Below are 25996 nucleotides of genomic sequence, written 5' to 3' on the forward strand. Positions count from 1 at the left end.
CTCCACTTGGACTCCCTCTGAACAGGACAGTGCTTTCTGGTACAACTTGGTATCGTTCTCCTGAACTATGACACAGATACAGCCTTAGTTTTTTAGCATGATACATTAAAACATCTTATACTTTAATCTTTTCACATACTTGTGGGGAAATGGCCTTAATGGAAAAAAATAATAATTCTTTACGTTTGGAAGTGCATACCTATCAATACTTGCTGGTATTTTAGCTCTCTCCATTTAATGACAAATGGGGAAGGGTGGTGAAAAATCAAAGAGACACATCCTATCATTCGAAGGTCTGGGTCAGGGGGAAAAAAAAAAAAAAAGGAGGTAGGTTTCTCCATGGTGATTTCACAATCTTTGTGTATGTAGGCGGCTTTCCTGTAGACAGGAAGTATTCCTGTGCAAGTCCTTGGGTCAAATGGATTCAATGAGGCGTTGCAATTTATCAGGTACTTTTAAAAAGCAATTTTCTAGGTATTCATGGAGCTCCTGCCTAAACACACACACACTCCAGTTGGTTAGGCACATTATTAAAACATCTAGCTCCAGTATTTCAGTCAGTTATTGACTTTACACCAACCAAAATTTGTTATCACTATTTCTTCATGACTTACATGTCTTTACCAAAAAAACCACAAGTATGAATAATTCAGTTCTCATTTCACACTAACAGTACATTAATTTATTCATCAATTAGTCACAGACAAAAAGCAGAAGAAAAATATTCCTTAGCACTCCCAGTGCCAGATTTCAACCTGAAATAAAACAGTTCTCAGACATCTCAGAGGCTACATATTTTAACAGATGCCATCGTTTTTGCCAGCAGCCTTAGCAAAGGTGGCACATGCATTCATACTATCCTCCAACACACCAGCACAACCCAAATTCCATATTTCCACCTCCAATAATACAATAAAGAGATATCCTCCCACCTCCTCCTCTTTCCCTCTTTATTGTGCAGGCAGAGTCTGTTTTTTCTTGCATTAAGCTAGAAGCAAAGTGAGTGTGGAAATGCCAGCTGGCTTAGTACTTGCATCAAGAACACAGGTTGTTTAAAAACAGACCTTCTCTTCAAGTCTAGCAAATACTTAGCATCAGAGCACTGGCAACCTATCTTCTATTCCATTCTTTTTGTATGACAGATTTTTCATGGATCAATGGCTGTATTAAACACAAATATTTCAATTAGGAGGTAACGCACTCCACTCCGTGAGATGTTGGACTTGTAGGTCTGTGTCCAGCTGGACATCTGACCAGCTATAGGCTCCAGCCCTTTGCTTATCTTGGACATTGGACTGCAGTTCTTTAGTGGCAGAGATGTTTCTCTGGGTATATTCTGTGCAGCGCCCAGAGCAATGAATGTCCAAGTTCCACTGGAATCTCAAAGTACCACTGTCACACAAATAACAAACTGGAGTTTAAGCTGGGAACAGTCTGCTAAATCATGAATTTTACGTACCAGTTTGTAGCTCAGAGACTGCCTTTCCTAATACAGTTAGTTTATGCATAAAACGATTTAGCTTTGTGTTCCACAACTTTTATTTGTAAAAAAAAAAAAAGTCAAACATGAAGAGCTTGCAGATGATTCACTGATATCCTCCCACCCCAAAGCAAGTATGCCATATGAACTCAGTTAAACTCGACTGACACGTAGTTCTCAAAGCTGGATGACTGTAACCTCTCCTTCCACGTGTGTAGTAGTGACATAGCTAATACCTGCCACTGCATTTTTTCCTCTAATAGGGGAAGGGTAACCAAAACAAAATTTCTGCTAGAACAGATCCTTATAAGCACTCGCTGAACAGACATGTGACAGAGGAGAGTCTAATTCACACGTCTGTCTACCTCCTGATTCAGGTCACAGGAGGCAGGTCTGACTTTTTCCACATCTGGTGCAATAAGCTCAACAGACAAGTGTGCCATAGCTCCCAAGGAGACACCACTCAGCAAAGTTAGTGCAAAAGTTCAGCAGTCATTACTGCCTAGTTCTTTTTTCCATTTTGCTGCCCGACTTGGACAAAGAATATTTTTTTATTATCTCCAGCCTGATTTATGTTTACATATATGTACAACAAACCCATGTTACCCTTTTGTAATTAGACACTGTGCAGCCACCTGCCAGACTGTCTGTGCTCCAACAACTCAGCATGTGCTTGTATAACTGAGGTACAGAAATCACTGGAATGCTGCACAGAGTGACAAACTGCAGTAAATATCTTACAGGGAGGCAGTCTGTTTACTTACATCTAAGATATAAAACTCTACATGCAAATCAAAAAACAATACCTAGTGGCAGAGAAGAGGAGATGAACAGACAGGCAGTGTTATTCTCCTTCCTTGGTATTTTCTAGACTTGTTTTCTACCTTATTTTACCTGGGATATAACATTGTAAGAAATGTATTTTTCAGTCTGTGGGCACCATGAATGTATCATCACTCTGTGAGAGTGTTTACATCCATATTTTATAGATAATAAACAGTGAAACCAAATACATTTTTCCACACTGATCCTTGATATGGAAGTGCTCAACTTGAGGAGTATTAGAGAGGTCTTATTTCAGCATACCTGGGGGGGGGGGGGGAAATCAGGCCCTCTCAATAAGCATGTTCAAAAAGCCCCAGAAATCACCGTCTGTCCTGAAAGTGGGCTTGCATATTACGTCCACCAAGGCATTACCGAAACATCACCGAGACCACTTGTGTGCTTGACTAGACATTTTCTGATCTGATGCAAGAGCCAGAACTGCTGAAAGCACCTCACTCCCACTGAAATCAATGAATCCCTAAGAAATCAAGATGATTTGAGCACCTGAACAACATTAAAGCTTTGGCCTCAATTCCACAATTTTGCACAGAGCTAAGGTGGCAGTGTTTCACAATCAGATGACCCTTATAACCTATTTTTTTAAAAAGCATATTGGATATTTTCATCATATATGCAAACACATATCCATTTTCTGTTTGGGGAAAGCAAACAGAGAGCAAGCAGGAGCTGAACTCATAGATTCTCAGTCCCCAACATGACACACACATTTTCCCAGCATGTTGCATATTTGTTCCTACTAGCTCCCTAGGCCAAATGCACAGCAATTTCATTAGAAATTGGGTCAGACTCTTAACACCGAAAGTAGCCTTCAGTGAAAGGTGCACATCGCTACTGGCTGGCAACATCTGGTCCTAAACAGCACCATTTACAAAAAATTAGAGAGAGATTCATTCTGTAAGAAAGGACATTTGATTTCGCTCTGCATCAGAACAAAAGCTCAAAACACAAGAAAAAGCAGGAGAGAAGCCTCTCTCTAAATCCTCCTGGATAAGAGGCTGACCTGGAACACAGGAAATCCAGTTTCACTTGCTGCTTTCACCCACCTGAAGTAGGATCTTGAACCAGCTTTCCTCAGCATTTGAGCAAGAGCACTAGCCTAGCAGCTATTGCTCTAGGTTGGACACCCTTTTTTCAAAAGGAAAAAAACCAAAACAACCCCCCCCCCAAAACAAACCCACACCACTCTAAAGCTTAAACCCCACCCCCAAATCTCTCAGACTGGAGACCATTTAGCTTTAAAATTACCACGATGTTCAAGTAACAGTTACACCTCATATACAAATACATATCCACTACACCCCTCCAACTACTGCACTTCCACATGAGGGATCCTGTCAGCCCTGTAGCAAAAAGTGCATTGTCCTTTGTCACATCCATTTTCATTATGCATCTATCAATCCATTCAAAGATTCAGTTCCTTCTATAGAAGAGAATAGCCTCTCTTTTCTGCCTGAGAGTAGATAGCCTATCTAGGACACTAACAGAAAAACTTCAACTTACCTATTATATGCAAGCAGTTTGTCTTCATAAAACAGTCCTAGTGCAATGGATTGCCCCAACATTCATTTTCTCTATACTGCTTCTAACTAGTTAAAGTCAGAGGGTGTGAAGCACATCTGAATGTGGCAAGTAACAACAAACAAAGCCCTAAGAGGGGAGGAGGCTAAGATAGATTGCATACTTACAAGAAAAATAAAGAATAAACAGCTATTTACAATGCCTCCTGTACAATAATTGCACCTACAGTGCATTTGACTAAAAAAGGGAACCTGCAACAACTGCCAGTCACATACACATTCCCATAAGTAACTGCTGTTTCTCAATGCAGCTTCAGCAGCTTTCAGTATTGGCTTATAAGCTCCTAGCATCTCCTTCCCTAGCTAAGGCAAACCATAACCCAAACAGCACTTCAGCTCTTCCGTGTGGATCCAATGATTTCCTCTCATCACCAGTATTCCCATATTATTTAGCACAAAAATATGGATAAATATTGAATCAGAAAAGAAAAAATTATTACAAAAAAGAGATAGGCCTGTATATAACCTCACTGACAAGTGCTTGGATCATGCATGATTTGTAAATGATGTGCCACTCCAAGACAGTCTTTGTAATAAAATACATGCATGACAAAAGCAAAAGCTCTCTCTTGTGACAAGGTTCATGAAAGCTCTCAGGTGCTCCTTTGAAAAAACAACTAAACAGCCATGGAAGAAGGTGATTAGCACCTCGTCCAGCACACATGAAGACTCGGTCTCAGTTTGCTTACATAAACCCTAAAGGACTGCAAGTACTTGCAGCGTCACCACAGGCAATGGAAAGTTCACAGGGTTTTAAAAGACAACCATGCAGGCAGGACAACAGTTACAGGATACTGTTAGAACTTGAGTAATAAGCTCCAGGAAGATGACAAGCTCAAAGGTATTAAGATGACAGTTTTAGACACAGCCATTATTCAAAGAGCTTTCTGCCACTGAGGGAAATTTATTAGAACTTTCAGTGTGATCGTAGCAATATGTAAATTGGACTGCTCGAATGAGGATATATGGTGAGATATGTGGCATGAGTCACCAACTAAGAACTGGAAGTAGGGATGAAAAAATGATGCGATTACTGTGGTCAGGCATTCTGAAGGCCTTGGTTTAACAGATTGAGCAAGATGTACTACAGCAAAAAAACCCTCTAGAATATAGTTGCTCAATAATAATAATAAAGCATCTGTCTTAATTACTGAACTATGGAATATAGTATATCAAAAACAGGTTATTATAGAGACAGAGACACAAAAAGACAGGAAAAACAGATGAGTTATGGTCAACAAAATACAGACTCTGCAAGCAGTAAAATTTATGAAAACTATCAGATTCAATGTTCCTAAATGGTCACTGTTTCATCTGTATTGCTGTTCAGATGTGAAGAGCCATTTAAAAAGAGCAAGTGATTATACATTTGAGAAAAACAGGCAGGCAATGTTAGCCAGCACTACCTTACCACACAGATCATTGGGCTCCGTTTATTTACTCTTAACACACATTCTTTTTTCTTTTTTTTTTTTTTTTAAATCTTCTATGAGGAAAAAGAGCAGAGTTCTCTTACAAAGCAAGTCCACTTTTACGTTACTAAGAGTTAAGATCCACAGCGTGAGAAAGTATGTTTAACGTCCTTCAGATTTTAATGGGGATGAAATACACAGTCATACCCATCCAGGGACTATCAGATCCTCTCCTGCTACTAGTCAGACACCTTAACAAACCTCTACGTTCATAAAGTGCCAAGTATTCTTGCCTTCAGAACAGCCTCAAAATCGCCTCTGGTACCTCATCCCTGTACCTTACACACAAGATGAGTGCTGACCACCACTGCTGTACATGTGTATGAACAGGAATCACATTGAACACAAGCCACCACAAAGCTACATGCTGAACTGGACAGATACTTAACTGCATAGGTACTTAAAGACACCCAAAAGCCAGGCAACTGTAACCACAAGGAAAATGCATTGCAAAAATCCAGTGGCAGTTGCAAAACAGATATTGTACAGATTACAAAACACAGTTTGTATCTTGCAGAAACAGTCACTTCACAGGCAAGAACAAATCTTCAAGAAGTGGAAGAGGCATGTTGGAGTACTATCAAGTCACCTCAGTCAACAAAAAAACCACCAGATTTTAAGTTACAGTGAGAAAATTAAGACACATCTCACCAGTTACTCCATGACTACGGCCATTTCTGCTGGATGCTTCCCTCATCATCTAGGTCACATTTCAGCTGGCCACTTTCGACCCATATATGTGTGTCAACAACACACAAATAAAGCAAAACAAATCCAGTGGAGTTTTACAGCATCCAAATACACTGCTGTTCAGATCACTTCATAGCCTTGAACAACAGGGAGCCAACATGGGTTTCTATCCCACCACAGGAGAGTTAACCCTCAAGGCAGACGAGCAATCACAGAAACTTTCAAGTTCTCAAAGGATGAAAAAGACACACTTAAGGGCATCTAACCTATCCTTGCCAGGGTGCAACAGACATATCACTTTCCTGTCACTGGCACCAAGATCAAGGCTGCAGGCTGAGAATCAGCATTGACACCTGGTCTGTGTCCGCAGCAGACAAGGGCATATGCACCACAAACCTCTCTGGCAAGCTTAGCATCCACCTGGATCCACTACAAGAAGGGAGGAGCTTGACTAATCTACCTGCAGTGGCTCACTGAAGAGCTATTCATGATAACTGGAAGCGACAATGACAGTTGTGCAGTAAATAACAGGTGTTTTTCCTTAAGATGAGAGGGACTAGATATCTTTTGGAGTAAAGCTGGCACTGCACTTTAAAATGCTGTGTCTAAACATAGAAAGCTATTGAGACTTTTGAATGATTGTGCCATAAAAAAAATCCTATGTAACAGGGAAGTATTCATTTCAGTCTAACATTTTAAGCTGGAAAATAGGGGATATAGTTACAGCATCTGTGTATTCTTTGAACTGCAACTAGCAAATTCTGAAATCTGGTATCCAGTTATCTGGTATCTAGTTCCACCTTCCAGTAAGAGCAGAGGGTTTATTCTGGATATGTACCAGATTCAGTCTTCAATGGCTTTACACTCACAGAAGCATGAAAGAGCAGAAATAATACGGAAGGGCTCCCAAGAAAGATCAGGCAGGATCTGGTATGGCCCAGAAAGAGAGAAACTGCTGCCTTGGGAGAAAAAAAAAAAAATTACCAACCACGGTATCTGTTGGTATCCCTACAAAAAGACGAAGACTTCAAGATGTAAATAACCACACTTCAGCAAATGGCTTGCAACCCTGTTTTCCTCCCTTAAAAAGGGTCCTTTTAAGGTACCTCACACAAAGCTGACTAAAAGAAACTTTGCAGTATCTACTACTGAAAACTGAAAGTAGACTATATGCCCTGGTGACTGGCATAAGTCAAAACAAATCAGTTACAGTAGTGAAATACCTTCCAGGTCTTCAGACAGCAGAAAAAGAAAAAAGAATTTAATCCAGACTAGGATATTGTGATATAAGAAAGCTATTCCTGGATTTGGTATTTTACAGTGACATTTGGCATAACTAACCTCAGCATGATGCAGGTTGAGAAACTTGCTCTATGAACAGGTTCCTCTGAGGGCCATACTCACACTGCCTAAATTACACTCAAGTCCCTGTACTTTATATTTTCTAAAAGTGGACTGTGGTTTAATAACATATTTCAGTCCCATGAGTTGTTTTTTTTTTTTCAGCAATTGCTCCATCAGTGGCTCTGTCACCACTGACAAAACACAAGGAACTTAACTGATTTTTAATCCATCTCTTAATGACATTACATGATGGGACTTCGGGGATCATCTTCTAAACACAATGGGCAATAACTACTACTGCACTACTGCTTACCTGCCTGTCTACTGTCTTCAACAAGTATCTTTTTTTTTTAATGATTTCTCCAAATCCCTGTCATCAAAAAGAAAGATGCATAAATGAATATTCCCTTTAGAATACAATTAAGCAGAGCCTGTACCCTCTCAATGCTGCGACCTCAGCAGTGAATCTCCAGAAATATCACAGCAGAGTCTTATCTGTTGCATCCTAGGGCTGAATGGGGGGGAAATAATAAGCAGCACCTTCAGCTTCAATCAGCAGCACGTTCCAAGATCACAAATTGCTACTGTGTATGAAGAAAGATCTGAAATGCAAATGATCAAGAGGCCATTAGAGACATTAAAGATTTAGCAGACATATGTTCATCCTGTTTTTATTGGGGGGGATAGAGGCATTAATTCCAAAGAAATAGATAATGAAATACAGTTACCATGTTCATCCTTTCACAGAATAGTTATGTGTCTCAATAAAAGCATACTTACTGTCCAATCTTTAATGTTTCATGTGGACAAAAAAATATTAAAAGTAAGTATTCCCCATTCAGCTCTAACTTTAATGACTGTTATTTACATCAATAATTTTGCTTATAGGATGGAAAGCTACCCCAGAGCTGTCTCACTACAGACTAACCTTCAGATAACTTTCCATTCAACTTGGACTGGCCTTACACTCTCCTGAGAGGGAAAGAGCCTCCAAGATTCTTTTGCTGCCTACGCTAGCATAGCATCAGGACTGAACAGGGTGATCTTGCAATACAGATTTTGCAATTTGAATTCTCCAAAGCCAAAAGAGGATCTAAACCTATTCCTCTTCAAAGGGCATTCCTGACATTTACTGCTGCAAAGACATAAAAATAATCCTTAATCATAAAGCCATCCAACGAATACCTATGCATATGTACGAACAACTGGAAGAACTTTGTTGGGATTCCTTTAATTTCCATATGTAGTCATCTTTATGATCAGTGTCATAAAGGTTAAAAACCCTACTTTTCAACTAAATTTGGGCCTAGAAGCTTCTATTTTCAGTTTGCAGGCTTTGGGACTGTATTATTGTCACAGTCACATCATGTTATTTTCACCAAAACAGCTGGAGGTTTCCAGTGTAGGAAGCAATTATTATGAAAAGTGTCAATGTGTCATTCTCCCTAAGTCAAATGTTTAACTTCACGTTATAGCATTTGACAAGTATCCAGCTCTTAGTCTCCACCAAGAAAAAGGAAAAAGGAGAGAGAGAACGTGTGCAAGTCACAGGAGAAAAGAACAGTTTACCCACTGCTATGCAAGCAGATTTTGACATTGCTGACTGATGCCACAGTTGTGGCGCATTTCTAGAGTTTAATTGCTTTGGCAGAAGGCAGGCTTAGGTCTGCATGCATGAACGAACACACTATTTGCCTTGACCCGACAATGTATATACAAAAGGTGTCAGTCTAAAACAACATGCTAAATAATTACACATTCAATAAGTGGTGCAAGCATTTTAGGAGGCGATAGTCACAATTCATGGCAGGGACAAGACAAAATGTCCTGCCTGTCAAATGCACAGCAAAGAAACAGTTGCTCTTCGATACCTTTCAGGCCTAGAAGGCTCAACTTAACAACAGTGCTAGGTACAAATGACCACACGCATGCCTGAAGCTTCCTGGCACAGTGTCTTCCTAGGGTGTGTCCATACTGAGAAACGAAGGTGTGGTTGTAACCTCAAGCAGGTATATCTATTAGCATATGGTATATCCACTAGCTTAACCCATGTAGTCTGAACAGTTGCATTAGAAAACAATAAAGCACAAAGCTAGATAATAACAAGCCAGCAACCTGGCTACACATTCCCAAGAGCAAGCAGAAGTACTTTCTCCTACATCCTCCCTACATTTGCTGGCTAGTAGACACATTCAGCTCGCTCCAGCATGCCAAAGCGCGCTGCAGTCTGACCCTCCTTCAAAGGCACAGACATAACCTTGATGCTTTTTCCTCCAGAGAAAGTGGGCCGGCCAATTCTGTGTGACCAGGGAAGCCTTGGCTCATGCCAAAGTCAGTACATCCCAATGAACAGTTCTCTGGTTCACAGTTTCAAACTATTGACTCAGATCGCCTGCACAGGTCCCAGCCCAAAACACAAAGCTCTGCGGATGGCCTTCCTTTTAGGAACCTGCACAAGTCAGACTGCATACCAAAGAATGAAGTCCACAGGTAGCAAAAACCAGTCCAACAGCTTGGAGTGCCAATCTCTCGTTCTGCCATTACACTTTGGCACCACAAGGACCACGCTATTAATTTTGGAGCTAACAATTTGTGAAAGTATTTGGAGGGGAGGCAAAAAAAAAAAAAAAAAAAAAAAAAAAAAGGCAGGGGGGAGGTGGTGGGGAACTTTACCAAAAAGCACTTCAATACTTTTAAGCTGGAGTCAAGACAAGGAAGTGATACAAAACATATGAGATCCTGAATCCCAATTCTGCTTAGAGCGGGAATCTCCTGTTAGTACAGTATATTCTCCAACTAGGCATGGTATATTAAATTAATGGAAACTCTGAGCTGTAGCATATGTTTAATAGCTACAGTCTGCTTTTTTGAGCAATGATACGACTTTCTTACTGTATACAAAAAAACCACATATGGATGCATTTGTGTATGTCAAAAATACCCACGCAGGCTTCGATATTATTCAAAAACACATACTGTGCATGGTCAAATAGTGCTTTAGGCTGTATTAAGCAACACAGAAGTAAGCTGGTAAAAAGTGCCCCAGTTCCTCAGAACCTAGCAAAATCTTTAAAAAAAAATAAAAAATATATTAAAAAAAATATCAATCATCAGTCAGGAGAAAGATGTTCTTCCACAATCAGCCTGAGTCCAATAAGCCTTTGCTCCTCCCACAGCAGAGCCAAAACATCATCCTATAACCCAGGCCTCACACACTCACACAGCTGTAAAAGGTTGTAGGACACAGCAGGACAAGGGGCAGCTGTGTTTCAGTCTACAAACTAATTGTCAGTAACTAGACTAGGCACATTTGGCTAACTCTTGGCGACAAGACCTAAGGGAAGAAACCCAAGGTCTAATCCTCAATATGTGCCACCCAGAAGGATGAGGGTGACATCATTTGCACATTTGGAAGGTGCTACATATTGAAATACATCAAGGATTAAATGTTGTTACCAGTGCAAAGTAACTGTGGAAATGTAATTGCTTACTCAGAAAGTTAATCAGACACATACAGGAAAATCACAGGCACTTTTTAAGTCATGGCATGCTGTTGCACAGACACTGTGTGTTTGCAGCTGAAATAGCTATCTCCGTAAACCATACTAAATCTGTATTCCCAAAAGGCGGTAATGTTGGGCAGTTACATGTTGCACTCACAGCCACAGGAACACCATTCTGTTTTCCTCCCATGATGCACGCAGCTGAAGCAAAACACTGGACCAGAACACACGACAACCACACCAAGGTAGTGTCCCAGCAGCGTGCAAAGCGAAAAGCAGTTCTGCAGACAGAATGGGGGATTGCTCACCACACAGCTTTCTCCCGCGAGCCAAGAGTGACATCTGCCGGGACTCGGACTGCTGCACACCGGGCTGCCTTCATCGAAAGGAATGAGACGAGCCCAGCCCGGAGACCCCTCGCCGCACTGACTGCCAACACACCGAAGGCTTCGATCTGGACAGCCCTTTGTGCAAACACACACACAACCACCAACGCTTCAGAGAGATACACACACACTCAAGAGGCTTCTAGACAAACTGTTGGCACACCACATCAAAACCGTGCGGCAGAAAAACAGCAATTATGCTTGTGTCAGGAAGAAAGGATAACTGTGTCCACTGCAGAGCGGTGAAGGAGACAAAAAGCAGTGATGTGAAAGGGCAAAAGCATTCACTGTAATCCTTTCCAACTCTGTCCCACGAGACTTACAGGGACAGTGATACCACCCTAGAAGTGGAACAGAGAACATGACCACAAGGGAAAAAACAAACAAAACCCCTCTAACCATAATACCTTCAAACAGTGCTATCTTAGCAATACAGACAAAGAAAGATGCCTCATATCTGGGCTTTAGACCCAATATTGGATTGCAGCTTGGAAGGAAAACAATAGGCAATGTTGTTGCAATCAGATGTATGCCACCTACCTGCCCAAATTTGCCAAGAGGATATGAAATTGTCCCAAGATCTTGTACCAGTGTCCAATGGCTGACTGTGAACAACAAGTTTCATCAGTCTAGTACTTTTTTCTCCTTCTGCATCTAATATGCAGGTATTTTTAAAGTAAGTAATCCCAGATCCACTCATGAGAGGACTGCAAATACTATCTTTGAATGAATGAAAGCCTATTTTCTGTGACATTATAATTTAGAACAGATTTTACAGTATTGACAAATTCAGGAAGGGAGCCATAATGGAAATAATTAACGAGTCATTAGCAGGGAAGGCCAACACAAGGCATCAGGGCAGGAGAGCAACTCCACAATGACACAGACCTGCTATTCACACACCAAGACTAAACTTCTGCACATATCAGCTGAGAACAATGGTGTTTATGGCCAACACGGTGCCACTCCTGAGCAAAGGCTACAAGAGGTCAATATCCAGATCTGTTCTGAAGAAGACGTCTAGAAAGCTCAGCAGAGAAAAACATCCCTTTGTGCAGTAAGTAACAGAGAATTAGATCTACATCATAGCGCGATTGGCTATTCCTTACACTTAGATCTCAGTCTGTGCTATCTTTACAGCATCGCTCCTGTGCCGCTCTATGGGCCCTGTAGGTAGCACAGGTTTTGTAGTGACAGTAGGGTTGGTGAGTACATTTTAACTAATCCTAGGAACTCACTCCCAGCCATTTTCCTACAGCACCAACCTCAAATGGATTCAGTTCTCTGTGGTTTTGAGGTAGGAGGCTCCGAACTGAGACTCGGGTCACAAGCATTTCCCATTCTGTCCCACCCAACCCACCCCAGGACCTCAGGGAAAAATAGAAAGAATGAGCGGGGGGGCCAAGGGGGAGATGAAGTAGTCTGCAAGGAAAAAAAAAAATCTCAGCTTTGCATTCTGCAGCTCTAACTTCAGGTCTGTTCAACTGCAGGAGGGCAAATGCAAATAATAGAGCATTACTGCCACCTTGTGCTACATGAAGTCTCTACAATCAAGGGTTTTCTTTTTGCCTTCCTATTTTTTTTAAAATCACAAAACCAGAACTAATACTTGTATTAGCATGTTCAGAACAGAGGGTGAGCAAAATACTCCGTCACACCGTGCAAAGGCCTGCCACTGCCTTTCAGCCGAATGCCCGGGCCAGAGAGCGCAGCTGGCTCTGCCCTCTTCCAAGGCCTGGGGGGCAGCCCCCCACAGCCTCCCAGCCAGAGCAGGGGGGCCCAGTGCTCCCAGGGGCCTCTTCAGCCAAGCACGGCTGCAGACACAACATCTCAAGGTGCCAGCTCTCCCCACTCCCCTTAACAAAAAGGCACCAATGATTTGACACCTTTATCATCACTATTCAGTGGTGTAAATCACCCATGCCTTTTATTTATGAAATGAAGCTAGTCACAAATACTTAAAACATGGCATGGCTTTCATTGTTCTGCCCAATGGGAGGCAAACAGCCTATATAATCACTTTTCATTGACAGTAATCAGAGGTTTTGATTCCGGCTGAAACTAAACCAACCAACTAAACACCAGAGCTTACTTTACAAGGACTGCTCATCTGGCAAGGTTTGTGTTTTTTCCATGCTCAAGCACAGTTTGAATAAAGTCATATTCTTATGGAGGGATTTTTGCTACATTGATTTCCCAGAAAGGTGTTTAAAGGGGACTGCATGACACTCCAGATCTTTGGCAGTCACATACAGATCCTTTACTGAGCAGGCCCATACAATTTATTACAGATGAAATTGAATAGTTTCTTCATAAGTGACATACAAAAGCCTACAAAATGATAATAGAAAATGATAGCTCTTCTACAGCATGTTTGAACAATCCCTGAAAGCTTAACAGAAGATTAGAAAATTCTGAAGGAGAGAACAGTTTTTCACAAGAACACACTCCTGAAGAAAGGATATCTGAACACAACATTAATGTATTTTAACTGAACCATTTGTCTCATTGACATTTGACAGGTTTTTTTAAATTGTGCTTGTTATCTACTTTTATCACTTGTTTATGAGATCAATTTCAACTAAAAACTAATTTAAAAAATATATAATTGTGATTGTTCTCCCGCAGCAGCTTAGCATTAACATAGAAATTACACCTTTGTCCAAAAATGCCAAAATGTTTTCACATATTTTAAATCTTCGTTTAAACAAATGCTATCACAGACACAGAAAGGCAAGCGGTGAACCAGAAAATAAAGGAGACTTTCTCAGAGAGAGATGGGCCTTCATTTCTGAACCACCCTAGAGGCCTGCCACAGGAGGGTCTACAGATTTTCTTGACTCCAAGCAGGTACTGGAAAGCACCTTCAAAAGCTAGCTTTATGGCTATCCTCTACGGTTCTTGCATCAGAAAATCTTCCACTACCAGAAAAGAAACCCTGAAGGCTCCTCCGCCCATTGCCACAGGAAGCTTCACACAATTGGCAGTCTCCTCATGTAAAATTCCGTTTGTCTTATCTGACCAAAGGATTGGCTCTAGCCAGATTTGTTCCTTATCCAAAACAGATTCTGGACTGCTCTGCTGCTGCTTCTTTCATAATGCTATAAAAAAAACCCTAAACCTAGAAACTGTTACAGAATGAATTGATGTTTTCCTTCCTTCTACTCCCCTTCCTTGTTCTGTGCTAGACACTGACCTTCAGCAAGACTTCATGTATATAACAAAGATCTGTACAAAACAGTAGTTTTACTTCAGTTTCGTTACTTCTAACTTTTTACCTGTTCTACTAATTCACCATTATTTTTTCTATTCCTTATCCCCCGCCCCAACATTGTCTTTTTTCCTCCCCCATACACCGATTCTATACTTCAGAAAACTGCATTTAGGCACATGAAGTTGGGCAAAATGAATTGGGGTGTACTGACCAGGGAGATTCTCATTCTAGTCCCTCCTCAGCCTCATTTAAAATCATGCAGGATGAAAAAAATTCCACTGAATTGGTGAGAACAGAAACTAAACACGACACATCCCACACCCCAGTCAGTCACGCTGTGGCTACAAACTGCAACCAAAGGGACAGACATGTGCATGCCTCTCCCCAGTGCAAATCCATTTTCACAAAATCTGCTCCAAAGCAGCATGAAAAGTGTGACACTTCACTCAACTCCAGAATTCTTTGTCCCAAATGACCAAGGTACCCAAAGGCTGTTAAAATGTTTCCAGTCATAGAAAACCTTTAGTACTTTCTTAACAAATATAATTCTTTTTTTTAATTCCTAATTGGCACTAGCAATAGGATAAGGTTAGAGTTTAGGCAAGTTGTGCAAGGTAAGTGCATAGCTGTCATGCCTTGCTTTTCTCTGTACAATGCCGCAGCTCTGCTGTAGAGACAGGCAGCCATTTTGCATTCACTTCAATTAAAGGCAGTCACCAGCGTGACTCTTCCACAGCATGCTCACTGACAAAGATCCCGCGGTTGTTTCCAATCCAGAAGAAGTAATTCTGACAGAGCCTACAGACAGCCTTTGTGTGTGGAGAAAAACACAGCATTACTGTTCATGTCCATCCTCTAGTGAACACGCAAAGCATATGCGTTGTGACAGCCACCCACAACAGGAGCTCGGCTCTTTTGCTGAAGCTGTCGGCGCTCATTGTTTTAGCTCTGGAGTCCTCCAGTTCAGTCCTGGAGCGCGAGCCAAAACTGTGGCTGCAACACAGACATTGTGGAAATACCAGCAGACAGTCAATGGTCTGAAAAACTGATGCCTAACTCAGACATATCCAGTGAAGACACAGTGGTTGGACCTCTCCAACATATACCACAGTGCAACTTTTAAAGAAAGGAATCACAATTTTATCCTCACCAGCTGCAGAGGAGCAACTCTCTGAAAGTGGTGATACCTCTGACACAGCTGCCTCCTATCTGACACATAATTTTGCTGTATTACAAGCTCCAACTAATCTTTCTCATTATGGACTTCAATTTTATAATGTAACTACGTAGGTCCTATTCAGAAAGGTCATTCTCAGCTTAAATGAAACATTTGTCTCCTAAAACAGGATAGGAGTAATGAATATTATTAATATTATTTTAGTTATGGATTAAGTGTGTTAATAGAACACTTCACCCTAATCCTGTTTTCTGAGCAGCATGGCTACTTACAATCTCAAAATGAACTGTGTAATGAGAGCAATTTCATACAGCATCAGGCTCCTACAGGTTTATGCAAACGTCACAGATGTTGCGGTTAACATCCACAACTGATGATCTGATTAGGCCTGCGCTGAGTGGTACTGGAACATACTATGAATTAATTACCATCAGAAGGGTGAAGGGTTGAAGGTGGTTAGAATTCAAATTTGTCATGTTTATACAAATAAATCAGAGGTAAACGAATACACTGAAATACTTCAGTGTTTAAAAACTGATTTGCTTCTATAGAAAATAAATCAAATTCTGGATACAAAGCAGTAAGCTCTAACATACATGATGCAGATTTTCATTGCAAGAAAGAGAACTTCCACTTTCCCGTTTCAGTTATTGTCATAAATTCATGAGCAACTACTTGAATACAATCCTTAACTCCTGTTCAGTGGTATCAGGGGATACAGGAGCACACACTGTACCAGTTGGTGTTACTGGGTACAACTGGGGAAAGGTGCTCAAGTCTGCACAGCCTTCCTTTGTATGAATTGCCCCCAAATGACACGAGTCATACTGTGATCCTTGTAACTGCAAAGTACCACTCCATTTCTGTCACAGAGAAGTGGTGAAAAATTGTCCACCCCAAAGCATGCAGAGAGAGAGATGAATAAACTGTAACCACTTAAGTGACACCAGTTGACATAGAGATTACAGGGTAGTCATATTTGCTTCTGTCAAGCTGGATTCCCTTGACTTTCAGCCATCAATGTGGAGTTAAAGCCACCCTCACACAGTGAAGGCGGGGAGGCAGTTTAGTGTGAGGATGGGTCTCAGCCCTAGGCACTGGAAATCCTCCTATCAGAAGTGAAGAACCAAGTCCGGATTTTCCAAAAAAAGTGCATTGAACTAAGAGGCCACCGTGCTTTTCTAGCAAATCCACTTCCTCTCATCATCAGACTTGGAACTGAAAATACCATGCAGAAACTATGGCTTTCTGGACCATGATCTTGCACATTGTAGTTCAGATAGAGGATCCACCAAGATCCCAGTAACTTATACCTGCCAGGCTGCCACTCTCTACACAGAATAAAACACATGAATGAAGCTGGTCAGGGCACCCGAGGTGGCTACACTTCTAATGTTATTTCATCAGCTGCGATGAAATCCAATGGTCTTCTGGTATGCTCCATCCCCAGCAGAGGAGGGAACTGCTAAACTCTGGGATATAGGGGAACCCCAAATGCATATTCAAATGTAAACTGTTTTTAAAGCTCTGATTCCTGGCAGTCTGGGACTGGCTTCGCTCAGCTTTGTTGTTTAAAAGTGCTGAGGTCAGCCTACACTATACACTGCAACACAGCCTGGTAACCCTAGAGCTAGAACAGGTACTCAGGTCAGGGCAGTCCCACCCAGATCCCAGCTCTGCTAAAGCCATTACAGTGTGATACAGCGCACACGCCGATGAGCTCTGCTTCCTGCCCTGGGACCAGTGTGGATACCACCAAGGAACAGCTCTGTGCTGGCCAGGCACAGTGTGGTTGTTGAAAATAACACAATCATGCAAGAGCTTTTTAGGCAAAGGGTTTTTTAAGGCATTGCTCGACCCAGCCTTCCATCATCTGTGCTGTACTCCACTGCAAGTCCCCTGCTATTTAATTCAGAGCAAAGAGAACCAGCTGCAGATAGACAACAACAAGGAATGATTTACTGTTCCCATTTTATATTTGGCCTAAGTTAACAGCAAATACACAAACACAGCAGGATCATGCAATCAGGTGCCATTCTTTCATGGGCAACCTCTTCATTTCATAACTGGATTAATGTCCCACTGACCTCATCTAAACACACAGAAACAGCCAGCAAGAGAGCTACAGTTTCAATGCAGTCTCCTAGCCCTACACTGACGCTATCAAACAATCTGCTAGAAGAGGATAGAACCTGCAGAAAAATAAATTACATTCCAAAAGGAGAAAAATAAATACAACACACTCTGGAGCTGCTCCTTGCAGCACCAGCATGTATTTGCTTCAGCCAGAGCTTAAAAGCCTCACCTCAAAAGCTATTTTCATCTTTCAGAAAATATATTTAAAAAAAACCACCACTAATATAGCCTACATAGCATTGTCCAGCCCTTCATTCCACAACCCCCCACACATGCATAAACCCCTACTCCCAATCCCACACTGTCCCACATTTTCCTTGAAACCCCACACTCATGGTACTTGCCAGGCAGCTTTCTGTCAGCACTTCCACTGGGGTGATAACACTAGCAATGGCCAAGCTTGCTAAAGCTGTTCTGAACATAAACTGCAAACTGCTATCGAAGTACCAGGACACTAAGGGGATGTCTGCCTGTCACCATCTAAGTTCCTCCCAGTTTTGAGTCCTGCAACAAGCATACTGCTCCACATGAAGACCCCATCCCTGCCCCAACCTGCATCACTTGTGGTCACACAGGTGGCATCCAGTGGCATCCGCAAACAAAAGCTCGAAAACTTCCATTTCTGACCTACCCAAAAGTCAGGCATATACAACAACAGAATTTCACTTAAGCTTTTCCTCCAGCTGCAGCTATCTGAGGAGCAAAGTAGAACATTAATCTAGCAAGTCCAGACCTGCTTTCAAAACACACTTTTCTTCACACTTCAGTCCTTACAGCCTTGGCTAATAACACTCCTACACCAGCAATTTTCATCCTGTGGTTCACACTCCTCTGGGGGGCAGGGAGGGGGACCTCAAACTATTTGGGAGACATCCACTAAAGGCATCTAAGAAAATCGTGTTTGTGCACACCATATAGCAACCTGCATATGGACCCATAAAAAATTCCATGCAAGTCCCTTGAAATTTGGAGGGGAGGCTCCAAGAGCTGAGACTGAAAACTATTGTCCACCATGATATTCCAATGTCATTAGAGAACTCACTGATTTAAGACTCAAAAAATCCGAGTTATTTGACCAGTTCTGTCCCTCCAGTGTAGTGATAGACAGGACTTGTCACTCTTCTGTGCCTCAGTTTCTCCACCTGTAAAATACAGAGGAAATCATTGCATCTGTTTTTTAAGACTTACCTGGGAATAAATGTTATTTAAAAGGTATGTATTGCTACCGTTCTGCCTCTTAAGTTCACCTCCAGAAACCTCTGATCAGTACATCAGGTAGAAACCCTGAATTCCTGAGTCTCCTGCAATCAGACTGAGATTCAGCACTGGATGCCACAGATCTATAAACCATCCTGTTTGACTACATATAAATAATGGTTGTTGAGTTGCTTTGGTGTTTACACTTGGGGGGGGGGGGCAGGGGGAACACCACAATATACTGTAAATATTAATGTAGCTGGTGACAGTTACACATTCTGAGTCATATGTTTGCAAACAATTGACACACAAATCCCAGCAAATGGGATCACATAAAAACAGAGCAGGAACAGAATACAAAAAGCATGGGTCAAAGAAACAAGATAAGCCATGCTACCATTATAACACCATTAAGACAAAACTTTCCTAGTAGAACTACCCAGTCAACACAGGGACAGAAAGAGAAGATTTCATATAACCTGCATGTTAACAGAACTAGTTCTGTTACTTCCAGCTGTTAGGCAGAGCTTACTAATGATCTAAATCCTGCACATCTTCAAGGATGCCCTGTTAGTTCAAACCTTGAAGGATGTTGTTTCAAGTAAATTTGCTAATTTGTTATTAATCATGCATAAGGACCAACAAGCCTTTGTGCTAGCTACTGTCCAAACACAAATTTGTTAACATTACCCCTGTTCCAGCAAGCGTGCAATCACTGGTTTAATAATTATACATGTGTTTGAGATCTCATACACAATTTTCCCATGTTACATGGCCTGGCCTTCACATGGCTTTGCTTTAAAAGCTTCATCTGTATTCCCACTGCTTCCTGGAGGAATCCCACGGAAGAGCTTTTGTATATGCTTATCACTTTTAAAAATGCATGACTTCATCAGAAGCAGTCTCAGTTCTGCTCTGCAGAAGCATGACCTAAAACCAGTTAAAAATCAGTGGGAGCTTCCCATTATGTAGCCTGGGCCTTGAAAAGCCCTTGTACCTCCCTGATGAGTCATCTAACCTTCGTTATGTTATGTACTAATTTGTACAGCAAATGAATCCTCCTGCCACTCTCCAACGCTTGTATTATGTTTCTTCAAGTTCTACCTTCCTGGAAGCTTCTGTTGCTTTTAAAATCTAAATGTAAAAATCTGTTTTGACCTCATTCTCTCTTACTAAGATCACAGAAATGAAGGAAACTGGATAGGCTATCAGCACCAATCAGGACTATGTCCTTCCTCTACCCATTGCCTCAGCTGCTACTTCCCACAGTGCAAGCAGTTCATTCCCAGGCTTGCTCAAACACGCATGGTTTCAACGTAGAAAGCTCTAGCTGAGCCTCTCAGAGGAAACAGGACACGGGTCACAAGTTGCCTCAGCTACAAAGAGCCCAACTCGCAGGTATCACTCACTCTGCAGAGACTGTCTGCCCAAGTTTGCTGGGTGTATCTCTACACATCGACAAACCCAGCAGGATTCTTTCAGACAGAAATACGCATCCTTAGCAAAACACTGAACAATGGAGGAGAAAGAGGAACCAGGAAAAAAACTTCTAAAAACACTGAGACTACCAACTCTCATCCTAAACATTTAGGTTAACTTTGGCATGCTGAGCTGCTGAGCAAGATCTACAGTGGTACAGCGTCCTAGCTTTAGAAATAATACAACACAGCTGTGCCACACCTCCCACAGCTGTGAACAGGGCTACAAAGGTGCTTATACTGTTCTAACTAGTCTCTTAAGGGAAACAATTAGGAAAAATTTTACTATTTGAAAAACAGCAGGCCTGTTATACTGTTCCCAGGGAATGTTTGCACTTAAGTCTCACATTTGTTTTCATCCTGCAGCAGAATGAGTACTTAGTTTCAAACACTTCATTCAGCACAGAAATTATAAGCTGACTTCTTTCAAATGCATAATAGTCTGAAGGCCAGGCTTCACCTGGCCACAGCACTGCAAAACCTACCGCATTATGCAAAACCATCTCTAGCTTTAGGCAAAAGGGGTTAGTGCCTGGGCGGCATGCTGTTACCTCTGAACATCATTTCCCCCACAAGTGATGTAGCTAGGTTTTCGGGTCAGCATATTTGAAACATAAGGCATTAACGTCACCCTAGGAAAACACCATTCTGAGCATGGTGTCCCCTCTGCCCGAGGCAGACCCTTGGAAAGCTATATTGATTAAAGTCAGGAGTTGACCTGCAAGCACATCTCCCTTCTCCTCAGACTACCACCTTCCTAGGAATTCTGTACGTATACTTCAGCAACAAACACCAAGCTAAGCTATGGCTCAGTCAACCAGAGAGGTCTTCTACCCGTTAATGAGAATTGCTTTCACATACAAATGCCTTGAGGATGAAATCCTAATGGTAACTTGTGGGTGAACTAACTACTATAGACTGCTTAGAACCATATATAAATCTTCAATTTAAAAAACAAATTACTAAAGTGCACAATGTTATCTTTTTGCCTCCAGACAAACTAAAGAGAAGCAAGAAAGAGGAAGGCAAAATTGCTCCATACTTGCCTTTTACTCATTTTGATCATTTGCACTTCATGGTAAATCAATTTGTGCTGCTCCCATGAGGGTTTAGGAGTTCACATTTCCTTTCAACTAGCGACCAAATTCTTATCTAATTGTCCTGTACTGCCATCTCTCTCTGAAGCAGTGTTCCTCGGGGATGGCTTCAGGATTCTCAGGCTGCAACTATCTAGCACAAGAGGTTTGTTTTGGGTTGGTTTTTTTTTTTTTTAAATGTCTCTTTGAAGGATTAAAGCTGAAAGTTTCCTACACAACACCAATATGAATTCTATCTTTAAAATAACCCCAATGAGTTAAACTTGGGCAGCCAAACATACTTATTCAGCAAGCTTTCACCATGGGTTGGTAGGAAGCCAGAAACAGGGAATGGATATCTGTGTTAGCAGCAAAACGACAACTGAGCTTGCTAAATCAACACGAGTTCTACACAGCAATTAGCAGGATCAGCAACACCACGCTGCTAGTAACATTTACAGAACTGCCAACAGAAAACTTGAGAGGGATTTAAAAAAATCCTGAAACTGAAAAATGCTTTTAAATATCACATTGTTCTAACTTAATACCAAAAATGCAAGAAAGTGATACTGCTTTGAATTACAGCATAAAGGTCACAAAACAAATATTATGGTAACCTAAGGCTAATGAGGTACTGCCATATTCAGTGCTCCTGCCACACCAGTGATCTTAGAAAATATTTCTTGATCCCATACATTTGCTGATTTTGCTAGTGGAAGAGGTATTTTTTCTTAGAGGTTTCTCTATTGCTCCCCATTCACTTGCTGTATAGCGTATGCTATTCCATTTATAGATACAAGAACATACTGCTTCATTAATGCAGAGAAATCCTTGATCAGGGAAAAGACTTTTAAAGAAAAAAATCAATTCCAACCAGGAAAGCCTAATAAAGTACTGGAAATCTGTCAGATATAGGCACAGAAATAAAGGTGAGCTAAGCCTTAAAAGGAATGTAACATGCTGCAAAATTCAGCACTTCTAACTCATGCTGTGTGGCAAAGAAATAGCTGTATTTGGGATTTATTTTCCAATTTTTTTTTTTGTAAGTCCCACTCTCCTGCCAAAGGTGATTTTTTTTCCATGTGTATTTTAAACATCCACTCTCATTTACCTCAGGTTGAAACCTTTCTTACTTTGACTGGCTCAACAGATTGCAGGGAAGCCACTTAAAACACAGCAAGAAGTCAGGAAAGAGGCTCCCACGGAGAGACTCCAGAACCAAACCCTCTGAAGGGGCAGCTGGCAACATCCCTTAGGTAAAACAGACCCCAAGCCCCAGCCCTCACAACCTACCTTCTCACAGCCTGAGGAGAGCACCGAGGCTAACATGAGCCTGGAGGCATTGGCACTTCTGACACAGCTGTAAACACACTGGGCTGCCCATAAGGTTTTCTGACTTAAGAAACAGCAACGAGTATAACACAATGAAGCTGAAAGCACTCAGGCCAGACAACACCCTGGAGGATGGTCTCCCTCACGAACCATTTCAGCAGCAGCATCAAGCACAGCCCTCCCCACAGGACTGACCTGCAACTCCCAGTACCTGGGCCTTCATGAGGTAATTTAACAAGAAGTCACTGCAAACACATCTTCCCTGTGTCACATTAAGCATCTCGGCAGGGCAGGTGGGAGCTACAAGTCATTCCTGCTGGCACCACCCTGCTTAGAGCACTGTAGAGCCGAGATGGGGTGGAGTGAAGGGGTGAGGAGGGAAAACAAAATGGTGCCCCGGTGCATTGGGGTGGGGCCGTCAGCCTCATTCGCTGAGGGGAAATGGAGGGGGGAGAAGAATGGCCTCAGCTGAGGGACCCGCCTCTTTCTTTCCCTGCTAATTAAAGCACCAAATCCTTAAAATTAGTGTTTCTGTCACTTTCAGAAAGTCCCTTTAAAAAGTGGGCTGTATTGTCTCCTTGTGTCCTGTCAGCAGAGGCAGAGCAGTAGATGCTGGAATGGCAGGCCTGGCCTGCTTCAGCAGGTGAGTCAGCTTTTAGTACCAACAAGGAAATGTGAATCCCTAGCTAGAAAATCATTATTAGCCCACGATGATGCTAGCTATATAGATAAGTGTGTTGTTTTGTTTTGTTTTTTTTAAATGCTGTGGGTGGCTTTGTGTTAATAAACTCTTAAGTAATCATGCCTCAATAACCCCAGTAAAACAAAATGGCTGTCGGGGGAGGGAAAAGGTACAAGGCTGCTGTTGTTAGGAGTTAGCAAACATTCAGAGATTAAAGCCTCACTCGGGTAAGAAGCCTGAGGCAAGCAAATTCCCTCAGCTTTGCCCTCCCTGTGCATAGGCCTGGCTTGTAGGTGTGAGGCTCTGGGAGCTGTAGATAGTAGAGGATGCTGAGCTCACTGCTTGTGATCAGAAATGTTCTGTCCCCAAATCAAAGGGTTCATGGATAAGGCTAATTTGTGATAGTTTCAGGCCAAATTCATCTAGCCCAAAGGACTTTTAATTTTCTTTTAGTAATCTTATTCAATGAAATAGCACAGGCATTTTTGAAAATAAACAGCTCAGTTGCTTGATACTGCTTAGATGCAAATAAGGAAGAAACGAACTGGGGCTGATACTATTACTGGTTTTTTCCTCTCTAATTTTATTACTTGAAATCTAGTTATGTATAAAATTCTCAGATTGGGGATTTAAAAAAAAAAAATCCAGTATTACAGGCAACGTATGAAACCAATCAGCGCTGTTGTTTCTAGTGCAACAATTTTTTTTCACATGTGACTGCTGCTAGCCCTAATACAACTCATAAGCTGTACAGTGAGCACTGGTCTGAGGCCTAGAGCTTGCAGAGAAATCCTTCAGCACCAATTAGACCGGTTTTCCTGAGGCTAGAAGCTGAAGGTCAGCTGTTCCTTTCACGATGACCAGTAGTGCTTCTATTGTGCACAGAGGAAGTACTCTAAATAGTGATGGTATTTTCCTGGCATTTTTCCATGGTGAGTACTCAGGAGAAGCAAAACTGAGCATGGCACCCAAAATTACTCCAAATCTCCAGTGTGATGTGTATTTTTTTGATCTTCCTGTGCTGCTGTCTCCTATGCCAACCACTTGATCTAATTCTATTGGGAAAACATACCTATCTATTTCTATAACCCTTATTGCCATTTGCACAGCCCTGGAAGGGATTTTTTCATTGCCCTTTAGCTATTGTCATATCACCAGGCATTAAACTTATTTTTCTGATATATAATACAAAATTAAAATAAATGGTCAGTTTACACTAGTAGACACCACCAAAAAAATTGTTTGTCTACTATTTCAGTTATTTTAAGAACACTTACGTAATAGGGAAGGAGGTGCTGTGAAAATTACCTGTTTTTCCAGTTGAGAATTCTGCTCCTACGTAATCTCTCTAATGTGCTGATTTTTTCCATGCCTGCCATGACTCCTACAGTCTCTAGGCAGAAAATGCTGAACTGTGAATGACTTTCCGCCCCTTTAGGGATTCTGGCAAGTCTGAGTAATGATCAGTTCCATTCTGAAAACAGCTGCAGCAAGGAATGTATTGGATTGCTAAAGATTTTCCTGACTAATAATGCCTCCGCATTTCTTCTATATATGGCAGAGTGATGTTGTCATTTGTATAGTATAAAATGTTCTAGAGCTTGATAGCCCAGCAAAGATATAAAGCAGGGTAGATTTTTATTGTCTGCATATGAAACACCTGTATTTAACTTATAGAATTTAAAAGATGGTCCTGGGATTTCATACCAGCTATTAAAATAACAACTTTCCATGAGGAAGCAACGTAAATCAATGCTGCTTGCATTGGTTGGCAACTTGCTAATTTGTTCTAAACCAAGCACTAATATTTCACTGTACTTGTGAAGCTCTGTGAAAATGTCTTTTTTAAGCTGGGAGAAGACACTTTATCAGGAGTAGGCCAATCCCCAGTGTGCTTGTCTCCGTAATTAGCTGTCTGTAAACCAGTTAAACTATGCAGCTGTTTCATAAGGGTGTTGGGAAAGGCTCATGCATTACTTGCTCAACCTAGGAGCAGAGTGTTTAACTCCATTTTCAGGCCTGCTTTAGAAAGAAGTTTCATAGTACTTATTAATACGACACACACTTCAACACACAGCATGAGAACAATTCTCCCATTAAGACAAATGGTAAAAATTCTTTAGTTTAGAATTAAACCTAGAAAAATGCAATGCATAAGAAAATCTCGAATATATACAGCTTTTGGTGGTAAAGCTTGCTCCTCTGTTGTTCTTCTGTATCAGTTGAGAAAATTGTTCATCTCTTCCAATAAATTCTGCCAAATAAAACTGTCAACATAATTCACCTACTTGAGAATAATTCACCTTTCTCCCATGGATGTAGTATGAACTACTGAGGTGACCTTTTATGAGCAAAGACATTATATACCTCTGATGCTACCTAGGTAATCTTCATGTGTCTAAGAGC

General features: G+C 41.4%; 1 long non-coding RNA gene across 1 annotated transcript in view; it reads right to left on the reverse strand.

Moving 5' to 3' along the window:
• Nucleotides 1-23020, reverse strand: part of LOC127024465 (uncharacterized) — a 156521-nt gene extending 133501 nt beyond the window's left edge. The window contains exons 1-2 of the long non-coding RNA XR_007767556.1: nt 22870-23020; nt 18868-18967 (exon numbers count right to left, since the gene is read on the reverse strand). This is a non-coding gene — a long non-coding RNA (uncharacterized LOC127024465). The remainder of the gene's footprint in view (nt 1-18867; nt 18968-22869) is intronic.
• Nucleotides 23021-25996: the final 2976 nt, after the last annotated feature.

Source organism: Gymnogyps californianus, chromosome 20, assembly GCF_018139145.2.
Source record: "Gymnogyps californianus isolate 813 chromosome 20, ASM1813914v2, whole genome shotgun sequence".
Classification (NCBI taxonomy): domain Eukaryota; kingdom Metazoa; phylum Chordata; class Aves; order Accipitriformes; family Cathartidae; genus Gymnogyps; species Gymnogyps californianus.